This window comes from Lichenostomus cassidix, chromosome W (genome assembly GCF_008360975.1).
Source record: "Lichenostomus cassidix isolate B80296 chromosome W, HeHo_3.0, whole genome shotgun sequence".
Classification (NCBI taxonomy): Eukaryota; Metazoa; Chordata; class Aves; order Passeriformes; family Meliphagidae; genus Lichenostomus; species Lichenostomus cassidix.
The window spans coordinates 12,266,479-12,278,563 of NC_139510.1; the positions used below are offsets into that span (position 1 = coordinate 12,266,479).

At 44.3% G+C, this 12,085-nt stretch overlaps 1 long non-coding RNA gene across 1 annotated transcript in view; it reads right to left on the reverse strand.

Moving 5' to 3' along the window:
• Positions 1 to 12,085, reverse strand: part of LOC146425500 (uncharacterized) — an 865,580-nt gene that overhangs the window by 686,117 nt on the left and 167,378 nt on the right. The gene's annotated exons all lie outside the window — the stretch shown is intronic.

The window sequence follows — 12,085 nt, forward strand, 5'->3', positions numbered from 1 at the left end:
TGTTTTTGGTTTTTTTCTGGTTTTGTTTGTTGTTTTTATTCTTGTTATTGCTTGTCTACTCTGCTATAGATACTAGTAAAGAACTATTATTCCTTTTCCCCATACCTTTGCCTGAAAGCCCTTGATTTCAAAGTTAAAATAATTCGGAGAAAAGGAGGGTCACATTCTCTATTCTAAGGGAGGGTTCCACTTCTCTTAGCAGGCACCTGTCTTTCAAACCAAGAGGTAAAAATAGTCGCTCCAGTACATGCTGTCATTTGAAAACCACTGAAACAAAACAGCAAAAGGTTGAAACCAGCCTGCCACTATAGCAAGAGAAATGGGTTCATCTTGGTCCCATCTCCAGCCCTGATGATTTTCCAGTGCCTGAGCACAATGATTTAGGGCCTTCTTAGCCTCTGGAGTTAGCTGTTGGGAAGAGTTGAGATTCGGGTCACCCCAGAGTAAAACAAACAGGTGGTGCAAAAGCTCTGTGGATAAACCTAGAATGGGACGTAACCAGTTCAAAGAACCTAACAATTTCTGCAAATCATTTAAGGTCAGGTTATCCTTAACACAAAGCTTTAGAGGCTGAGGGCAGATAGTCTGCTGAGTAATTTTCCACCCTAGGTAATGCCACGGGGCCTGCTGCTGCACTTTTTTGGGTGCAACAACTAAGCCAGCTGCTCGAACTGCTTGAACAACAGCCACCTGTATGGAATACAAAACAGAATGATCTTTTGCTGCAAGTAAAATATACATGTAGTGGTATATGGTTGCCTCAGGAAATTGGCGGCATATAGGATGCAGAGAAAGGTCTACCACTCTCTGGCATATAGTTGGGCTGTTGCACATGCCTTGTGGCAAAACTGTCCAGTGATACCTTTTCATCGGCTCTGCATGGTTCATGGTGGGCACTGAAAAGGCAAAATGGGGTGCATCATCAGGGTGCAAGGGAATGGTAAAGAAGCAGTCTTTAAAGTCTATGAAAACGATGGGCCAATCCAGAGGAATCATTGTCGTTGTTGAGCCGCTAGCAGAGAAAAGGACCCAAGTTCTCAGTGTGGCAAGAAAGAGGAAGTTTATTATTTTGATTTCAATATATATAGACTTTTCAGAGGTCACCCAGATTGGTCAGCCAGAAACCTCCCCCTAGGCCTGATTGGCCAGGCCTGAACTGTCCAAATCTCGAGACACTGTTTAAAAACATCCAAACTTTATCTTTGTTTATAAAACACAGAAGAATGTTCTCACAAGAAAGACCTGTGCTAGCCATAAATCATCGCTGGGAAGTCCAGGTTGTAAAGCACCCATTGGTTCAATGACTGCAATTACTGCTTGCAAGTCATGTAATAGTCTCCATTTACCGCTTTTCTTGGGTATGCAAAAAACAGGAGTGTTCCAAGGGCTAGAGGAGGGCTGTATGTGCCCAAGAGATAGCTGTTCATCTACAAGCTGCTTTAAGTGCTGCAGCCGTTCCTTACGTAGGGGCCATTGAGGGACCCAGACAGGGTCATCTGTCTTCCATGTGAGTTTACATATGCTCAGTATCTGTGTACAGAATGGCTGTTCAATGGCTCCTATGAGAAAAGGGGTTGACGTGAGTCAGAGTCTATGCTGACAGTGGTTCCAAATTGTCCCAGGACATCACATCCCCATAAATGTACATGGCACCAGAGCAATGAATGGTGCAATGTGGGCAATTTGCCTGTCGGGACCAACAAAAAGGCGGAGGTGGGCACTTTGTCGAGGGCATTGAAGCCCTCTTACCACGACCAGAGTCGAGGCAGGGTCAACCGTGGGCCAATCACTGGGCCAGTCCTGGATTCTGACAATTGAAACATCAGCCCTAGTATCGACAAGTCCTTTAAATTCCTTACCATCAGTAGTGCAAACCATGGTCAGCCGAGCTGCTGTGATAGGGCTTGCCCAAAAAATTTGAGGCTGGTCAGTGCTTCCGAAGCCAGCAGTGCCACGCTTACCTTGTCCACCTGGGGTTGTGCTGTAAAATGGAATGAGTTGTGCCAGACACTGGCCTGCAGGTATGAAGCAAGGTGGAGCAGGTGTCCAGATCATGATCTGTATTTTACCTTCAAAGTCCGAGTCAATGACACCAGGTAACACAAAGAGTCCTATCTTAGTAGTAGAAGAGCGTCCGATTAGCAAAGCATGCATATTATTACCAGTAGGTCCCCATACACCCGTAGGAACTAAGTGAACCGAGGTGGTTTGCAGAGTTACTGGTTGACTGGAGGCCAGGTCCAAGCCTGCACTTCCAGAGGTTGTGGGGACGAGCTGGCTTGCCAAACACTGTGCTTCGCATTTGTTTGATTCATGGGGCGTGAGAGCACGCCCCCCGTGGGTGGTTTCCCAAGACCGCAGGCTTATGGTCCATGGGAGGGCAAAAGCGACAATCCTTAGCCCAATGGTTCCCCTTTTTGCACCAGGGACAGAGACCAGGGGGAGGACCAGTGGGTGGAGATTGGGATTTTGATTTTAATAGAGGGCAATTTTTTCTCAGGTGACCAAGGGAGCTGCAGCGATAGAAACTGGTCCCAAGCGCTTTCTGTAAATGAGCTGCATAAGCCACTTTGGCGGGGTTAGCATTGTTGGACAGAATAGGTATATCCTGGCAAACTCTAACCATCTCTACTGTATCACAAGTACATCGATTGCGAATAGATAAGAGCACTTTCTTGCAGTCAGAATTAGCATTCGCAAACCCGAAGTGTCGCAACAGATTCTCTTGCGTGTCCTCATCATCAAGCTGCCGGGATAGTGCTGCCTGGAGTCTGTCCATAAAAGCCGTGTACGGTTCGGTCGGGCCCGGCTCAATCTTAGTGTAAGGAATGTTATCAGTCTTGTCTGTCCTTGGAACCTGTCCCAGGGCCGCAATAGAAAGGCGGGCAATAAGGTCATAAATATCACGCAGATTGTTTGGGTTCTAGCATGTTCATAAATACCCTCACCGGTTAATTGAACCACAAGTACAGGGGGATTTCTCCTCTGTAGGCGTCCTGCCTGAGACATGCAGGATGCACGGTAATCCAAGAACCAGATGAGATACTGGGTCATCGTTAGCATCATTTTCATCATGTTTTTCCAATGATATAAACAAATTTACAAGCCGGCATTTTTAGAAATATAATATTGAACATTTATTAGGAGAACAAAGGCGTATGTCGCTGGGTGGGCATGGCAAGTTTGCCTTTTTCAGCCCCACGCCCTATTCATCTTAATGTGTACTCAAGCACTTTCTGTAACTGTTACATATTCATTAAGTCCTGAAAAAACTATTTACACTTCAACCACCCCTCTTTCTTCAATCTTTGCCCTGTTTCACCAGGCCAGTGCGGCCTCGGTCTTGAGTCTTCTGGTATGCCTCAGGGCTGAAGGCAGAAATCCTATCTCAATGTTTCTTCAGCTCTAATTCAATTTGTGGCTGACAGCTTCTCAGAGAGGTGTGAATGGAGATAACAGATTTCCTGGGATGCATGAGGTCCGTTTCTTTTTATTTCTTTAGGGCGTTTTGATCTCCGGCCTTGTGGCTTATCAGCTTAAAAGACATTTATTACCATATATTTCTTACCATGTTTTCTAACATATTACAACTATCTCGAAGTTATAATTCACTCTAACTTTGTTTCTACTTAACTATATTTTATCTTAGTGCTACTTTACACAGCACATTATCGCTTGTAAATGTTAAATTCATATATGCGAAAGCCAACATTCACTATTCACTCATTTATCACACCAGTCAGCAGGAGTTAGTACATAAGCCAAACTTATGCTCTGTATAGAGGCTATAAGTTGTTCAGAAGATGGACCAGTTTCCTGTGCTATCTTGCACATCTCTCTCACAGCAGAGTACTCTATATCTTTATAAACTGCTGGTCTACCTTGCTCATACACCACAGGATACGCTCGTATAGGATATGTCTCTACTGCCTGGGCATTAAAGGGTGCGGGGTGCGAATAGCTATTCAAGGTGTTCTCCGGAGAGGTTACCATGGCAACAGAGCTGTCCGGCAGCTCCTCGGAGGCACCAGTGGGGGGGCTGTAGCGCCCGAGGGCCCGACAAGAGGCGGGGGTGCGATCTGCGATCTTGCTTTCGCCCGCAGCTGCAGGGTTCGTGAAGCCATACAAAGACTGGGGGCTAGCCGAAATTTCCGCGGCTGACGGGGCCTTAAAATTGGCCGTGGAGGGTGCTAATTCTGCGCCTGATGGGACTTTAGAACTGCCCGTGGGGGCCACTGGTTCTGCGGCAGAGGGAGCCTTAAAACTGGCAAGGGGGGCCGTAGATTCCACTCGCGAGGAAGCCTTAAAACTGGCCGTAAAATCATATGGATCTGAGGGGCCAAAATCTAGATTATGGGCCGGCGAAAGTGATGCAGTCAAGAGGAGAGCTTGTGCCGTGGGGGTGGGCGCCGAGTACAGTGCTGCGGGAAAGGCCAGCAACGCAGAGGCGGTGTCGGGGGAGGTGGAGATGGGGGGCTGGGCGGCGAGAGAGCTCTAGGTCACGGCAGAGCCTGGCCTGCAGGGGAGTCGTTATGTCGGAATGTCTACCGGTGAGAAAGCGCTACCGAGGAGGGGCAGCTGTACGGGGGCAGGGCGGGGGGGGGGGTGGCAGGCTCCAGGGACAGCTGGAAAAACGGATCTGCTTTAGATTCTGTGAGAGTCGCTACAACAATTCCCCAAGTTGCGAGGTTCCTAGAAGCACAGAGGTCCCCTGTACTAGCAAGACAAAAAAGTTTAAATCCAACCCCCTGCCAGGCATCTAACGCATAAATGTTAGTAGAGGGGAATTCTCCCACATGCCTAGAAATCCGATCTAACAAATCAAGCAACCTAGCATCGGGAATGTCTCTGTTCTGCTTTGTAAAAGCCACTGTAAAGTCTCTAGAATCTGTTTTTCCTCATGTGATAATTTTGTTCCCATGATAAACCACGGTCACCTTAAAATTGAAGAATGCACGTGCTGAAATGTGATAGGGTGAAGCCGAGGATCGCTCGCAGGGTCTGAGCGTGCCGCTGAAGTTCACCTGCTGGAATGCGCCGCACAGAGCCGCCGCCGGGATCCTGTACATGGGCTTAGCCGATGCCTGGGTCCACAGGATCCGGCGTAGGTTGCAGTCCAGGGTTGCTCCTGGGGCCCGGGCTCTTCGGCCCCGGGAGTTGTTCTCTTCTTCGTAGTAATTCGATCGTCCCTTTTCTTTCAGGCGCCAGTTGTTGCGTTTGTTCGCTGGCTATGGTGCTAATGAGCGATGCAGAGAACCCAGGCAGGTGCAAAGGAGGATTGTTTATTCGAAAAAACCCATTCTTTTTAAGCAGGTAACTGGTTATCAGTTTACATAGTTTTAAGGCACAACAAGCCCAACCAACCACCAAACACCACAATGTGGACACGCGAATGTCACGCAGCAGTCTCTCAGGTTGTCATGCAGTAATCGCTCAGGTTCTCACGTCCCTTTGTGGCTAGCACAGGTTTTTCTCATGAGAAATTTTCTTGTGTTTTATAAATAAAGATAAAGTTTGGATGTTGTTGGAACAGTGTCCCAGAACTTGGGCAGTGCAGGCCTGGCCAGTCAGGCCTGGGGGAAGGCTTCTGACTGACCAATCTGGGTGACTTTTGAGAACTCTATATATGTGATGAAATCAAAACAATAAAGGTCATTCCTTCTTGCCACTGAGAACTGGTGCATTCATTACTCTGCTAGCTGCTCAACAGCGACATCCCTTAATTCCAGCTGAATCATTCTCCCATAGTTCCCTTCTGCTTAGCCTAAGTGACAGGCAGGAGCCATGTTACAAAGCCTTTTCCTTTACAAAGCCTTACCTATTGGTAACACCATTTGGCCAGTGCAAAAGTCTGATGGAGGGTGGAGGTTAAGAGTAGACTACCATGGACTGAACCAAATAATGCCACAACTGTGTGCTGCTGTACTGGACGCGTTAGAGCTCCAATATGAACTGGAGTGGAAGACAGCCAAGGGATATGCTACAACTAACATTGCCAATGCATTTTTCTCAATTGCTTTGGCAGCAGAGTGCAGACCAAACTTTGCTTTCACCTGGAGGTGATGCCAAATTATTTTTGTCTTTTTTCTTTTATATATTCTCTGTATTCTTTATATATATATTTGTAGCCTATTATCGTATTAGTAGTGAGTCCCAGTACTTTTCCCTACTTTTTCCCTAGGCAGAAAGAAAAAACCTATTTCAGATCTACATAGCCCCTATCCTATCTTGGTTCTTCCTGATGAACCAAGGCTGAAAACGGCTATTTGAGACATTTTCATAAACAAAATTTAGTTTCTATCTGGGGGGGGAGGATTTAGAGAAGGTTGAAGCAGGGGAATTACCTCACCTCTTATGTCTCTAATTGGTGACTTTTGTCAAATATGCTAATTTGCAAAACTTATAAAACTGTATTTACCTCATGAGGGGTGGGTATTTTGTGGACATTTTCCATATCTACCCCTGGAGGCATCCAATAAACACTGACGCCTTAATAATTTTGGGGGTTTTTTCTCTTCATGTATCTGTAACTTGGTGTAGTTCTGAGCTCTTACAGAATGCTGAAAACCTCTGTTCCCAACATATTTAACTAAAACAAAGCTCTCTGGATAGAGATTCAAGGACATATTTGTTACCCTAGGGCCCGAAATATGTAAACAACAGTGGAAAGGGGAAAGCAGGGCCTGGGGTGGTCAGTATCATCGCCTGAAGGTGTGATTGGAGAATTAGAGACCAATATGCTAATAAGACAAAACTAATAAAAGGTGAAGAGTTTGTGACCTGGCGTCCATTTTGGGTGTAGTCCCCGAGGGGGACTTTTCTTGCCCAAATGTACCTTGAAGGCCTTGAATAAATTTGTCTGCTTTTTATACACCTAATTGTTTTGGCCTCTGTTTCAGGTACCCTGTGTTAGGCATCAATTCCTGGCGACCCAGATGGGACAGGAAGGTCTCTGCAAACCCCTGCAGGCCCAGTGCAACACCTAGCCATCACCCCCTCTGTCGGCACCTTCGGGGATGGTGGCGGCCTGGAAGGCATCGGAGACCAAGGACCCAACACAGAGGCACTTGAGTAGGCATATAAAGCGGTGTTTTCTGGTGAGACCTCTCACTATTTCTTTTGTGTAGAGGGAGATGCCCTTCTGAGAGAGGGCTAGGGTTAGTACTGCAGTGGCAAAGTTTAAGTCCTGCACTGCAACCTTGAATGTAGGTTCAAGTCCTCTATGTGTGTTACTTCTGTGATCTTTCCCGTTTGTAAGTGTACACAATGGGGTGTGTCTCCTCACATAGTAAAAATGAGAAGGAAAAACCCGTTTTAATCCTAGGGAAAGAGAAGAAGTAGAAATGGATTTACTAATACCAATATGCTAATAAGACAAAACTAATAAAAGGTGAAGAGTTTGTGACCTGGCGTCCATTTTGGGTGTAGTCCCCGAGGGGGACTTTGCTTGCCCAAATGTACCTTGAAGGCCTTGAATAAATTTGTCTGCTTTTTATACACCTAATTGTTTTGGCCTCTGTTTTCAGGTAGCCTGTTTCAGGCATCACTAGTAGTGTTTCTTTTGTTTATCCTGTGTAGTAAGTAGTCTGTTAAAGTCTTACGTCTATTTTTCCTTGTCTGTTCAATAAATAATTCATGTTGTAATAGACTAACGCGGAGGGGGAGGAGGGGTGGAACCAGGCTTCTGCGTTTACCGAAAGTGTCTCTATGGCTTTCGAGAGATCACTCCAGCCAGCACTGCCTGGTGCTGTACAGAAAAGCCCTTCTCACACCCGTGCCGGTGTAAGGCACATATTCTCACTCACCCACGGAGTTGGATAACTCGTGCGTTACCAAAGACAAAGAATTCAGAGCGCTCAGTCAGCTGGAGGTTCCAGAGTTTATTCTGAAGGGTTCCAGGGCTAAAAGAGGGCCAGACACCCCAGCCGTCTACATTTAAAGGGGCGGCTGGAGGGTCAGGGGAGAGGAGGCGGGGGGAACACCACAACCAATGGGAGGAGGAAGGCATGCAATCAGGGGTTAGGTTACAGCTGGAGGGATTTACACAATTTGGGGAGGAACCATTGTGTTCTCCAGAGGGGAGGACTAAGAAGGCTTCCACCAGTGGGGTTCTGCTGTATTGGAACCACTCAGCTCCTCAGCAGTTCCTGAGATGGTATCACCCACCCCAACAATAGACCTGATTGGTCATTATTAAGAACTTATGGGCAAGAGTGGTTTTGGGGTGCTGGATGCCTCAATAAAGCTGCTGCCTACTGCCAGAAACCTGGGCAAAGGCAGGGGCTGTCTAAACTCATCTCATTCGTAACACACTATTCAAAGCATAAGGAAACAGTATCTCAACCACACACCTTTTTGTAGGGAATTGTTCACCTTCAGCAAATGTGTTCAAGACTTACCTTTGAGAGGGTTTGGCTGCTTTTAAACTGTTCTCCTGAAAGGAGTCCCTGAACTCCTGTAACATGCATGTTTCACCATAGAGGTTAAATGATTTCACTCTGTCTTCCCTTGGAAGAGTTTCCTTCTTGCTGTTTTATGTCCCTGCTATGTTTGTGAGTAGGAGATTAAAATGGTGTTTAAACAGAGCATTTGGATCTTTTTTGTATTAAAGGCACGTTCAGGTGACTTGGTGCCCTTGTCCAACTACATAATGTTAGTCCCACTGGTAAGCAGAAGACATGGCTGAACTGAGAGATACATATAGTCCAGTAGCCTGACTCTCATTTGGAAGTAAATTATTAGTGATAGCTTTAGCTGCTTCTTCCTTTTAATTAGTCTCTGATTTTATCCACAGTCCACCATAGTTTCTATGATCTCATACTGGTCAGGTTCTTCCAGTCAGTATGTGATTATCTTCTTTTCCCCGATATTCAATAGTGGGAATATTTCATAGCTGCTAGCTTCTGTTAAAGACACATTCTCTCAAAAACAGAGAATCATGGAATAGCTACGGTTGGAAAGGCCTTTGGTGATCATCTGATCCAACTCCCCTGCTCAAGCAGGGCCACCTAGAGACAGTCATCCAAGGCCATGTCCAGACAGGTTTTAAATCTCTCCAAAGATGGAGGCTACACAACCTCTCTGGGCAACCTGTTCCAGTCTTCAAACACCTTCACAGTCAAGAAGAATTTGCTTATGTTTAGAGGGAACCTCCTGTGTTTCCATTTGTGCCCATTGCCTCTTGTCCTCTTACTGGGCACCACTGAAAAGAGCCTGGCTCCTTCACCTCAGGTATTTGTAGATATTGCTAAGATCCCCCTGAGCCTTCTCATTTCCAGACTAAACAGTCCCAGGTCTCTCAGTCTGTCCTTGTATGAAAGATGGTCCAGTCCCTGAATCATCTTTGTGGCCCCTTTCTGGACTCTTTCCATCATATTCATGTCTCTCTTGTACTGGGGAGCCCAGAACTGGACACAGGACTCCAGATGTGGACTCACCAGTACTGAGTAGAGGGGAAGGATCACCTCCCTCAACCTGCTGGCAACATTCTTCCTTATACAACCCAGAATCCTGTTGGCATTCTTTAGCACAAGGATGTTCAACTTGGTATCCACCAGCACCAAAATATGGTCTCACCACTTCTATTAAGTTAGTATTTTCACAGAGGGTGAATATAATTGAGAAGGACTCTTCTAGCTCAACTTCTGGGAGGAGCAGGGGAGAGGCAGGGGGTTTGCTTTCCAAAAAGTTTGTCATAGCACCATGTGTTCATGTGCCATGTTCAAGACCTGGCACATTGGTAGTCCTGTTTCTCAAGAATTACTGCAAAATTTCATTATGATAAAAAGAGATTTTATTGAAAAGAAAGAATGTCTTAACCCCATTCTTGAAAATATAATGCTTGAAATTCAAACCAGGTTAATTCTCTATTTGTAAAGAAGAAATAATAAATAATGAATTGTAAATGAGTCGTTCATCATTATTTATTGGAAACTAATAAGTTTCTCTTTATAGGGAATGACTGCATAAAAAAGCAGCAGAAGATAAACTTGCTAGTACAGGCTCAGGACAGTCCTTCCTAGCTAGACAAAGGAAAGTTGCAAGCACGAGGAGATCTTACCCTGGTTATGTCCAGTCAGCAACAGCAAGATAAAGAAGCCTTGCCTTTAGAGAGAAAATTGCCCTGTGATCCAGGCCACTTCTGTTGCACATGACATTTTTGGTAACTCAGTGTCCTATCTTTTTGTCCCTTGTAACTGCTGTTTTTTCTCAGTTCAAAAAGGGATTTTATCATGGTTTCTCATTGAGCTAATGTACTTTGTTCATGGGTTTTTTTAAATATCTTTCATTTACTCTTTGCCTTATTAATTGTGCAAAAGTTTTGGAAAAAACCTAGGAAAATGTATAATAATGGAGTCTTTAAAATTTCCATGAAACCTTATCTCATATGAAAAGTCTGACAGGCTGTATATCAAACAAATTTGTCACAGGTGATATATTTGCATCTACATGTATTGTTATCCTATGATATCATTGTGAAATGTATTTGCAGCCAAAAAATTTAATATTACTCATAAGAGTAGTGTAGCTGCATCCTTTGCTATCTCTTTTATGATGTTTATGGTTTAAAAAAAAAAATAGAAAGCAAATAACACCCCCCCCAACAAAACCCTAAACCAAACAAAAATGTCCTAACTCCAACCCAAACCCCCTACCTATCTTCTATATACAGAGATTGCTCCTATTCTTGATGCTTGGCATTCAGGAGGGAAGTGGAATTTTTGCAGACTTTCTTTTATTCTTCCTTAAAAATGGTTCCTATTGATGCCTTAAATTGCTAGAAAAATTTTAAGACGCAGACACATAGTATGGGATAGGGGTTTTACCTGTGGTTTTTCCTTGGTTTAATAGGATCTCAGATGCGCACCGACGAACAAGCAAGCCTCAAAGGCCAGCTCAAAGGCCAAAGCTCAAAAGCCCTCGACGATATTCTCCGTATACAATTTATGGACAGCCTAGATTAGAATACTTATCTAAAAGTCTCCAATAAGAAGTCTAACAAACGAAGTAACTGCTTCTTTATTAAAATTGCTTCCCCCCCAAAAGATTGCTACTTAGTTTACAAAAAACATGTCTCAGTGATGGGGGCCCTTTTGAGATTGAGGGTTTGTTTCGTCTTCCCAAAGGATTCTGAGCAGGGCAAGGGGTACTAGGGTGATAGAATGTAGGGTTAAGATACAGGGAGTGAAAAGTACAGGAACGGGGAAGGGTAAAAGGTTATATATAAAGGATATATATAAAGAGAGTATAAAAGTAAAATAAAAAATACAAAAACCCATCAGGCATCACTATCTGCTTTTGTTTATCAGCTGCTATGTTTGCTGACTGATGAATGTTTGCAAATGGCCTGTTCCATTCACGTTGAAGCTTGTGTGTATGTGTATGCACATATAAATAAATAAATATAAAAGAAAGTGTTTTCCTGGGTTCTCTCCAAGAAAAAAAAATCCTATTCAGCTTTGCAATACTGTATATGTAGGAACAGAAAGGAGTTATATTGAATCTATGCTTCACTGCTCTTCATAATAATTGTCAGGTAAGACCAAATAAATATTTTGTTCTTTGAGAACTTCCAAATTTGTAGAAATTCTGTATTCTCCTGAATTTGTGGTACATTTAAACCTCTAAAATTATGCTAAGACCTTAAAGAAAATTCTTTAAATACATTATGGTTTTAATTCCAGAAGGTCATTTATTCTATGTTGTAGTGGTAACCTATATGAGTTTCTTCTTAAGCATTCACTCTTAATATTTGTTGCACATGTCAGTTACTGTATGTAGATGGTTCTCTTCAATGCAGGTGAGTGAGCATCAGGGAAGGAAGGAAGGAAGGAAGGAAGGAAGGAAGGAAGGAAGGAAGGAAGGAAGGAAGGAAGGAAGGAAGGAAGGAAGGAAGGAAGGAAGGAAGGAAGGAAGGGACTGGTTCCAGCATTGATCCAGCTGATGGGATGTCCAGAGTCCTGGGGGCATCGCCTATGCTTTGTGGGGGTACCTTTTTATAGATAGGTTTTCCCGGCCCTGGAGATAAGCTTCTTGCTTTTTATGCAAAATAGTTATCATGCACAGTCCATTCTTTCAGACGTTT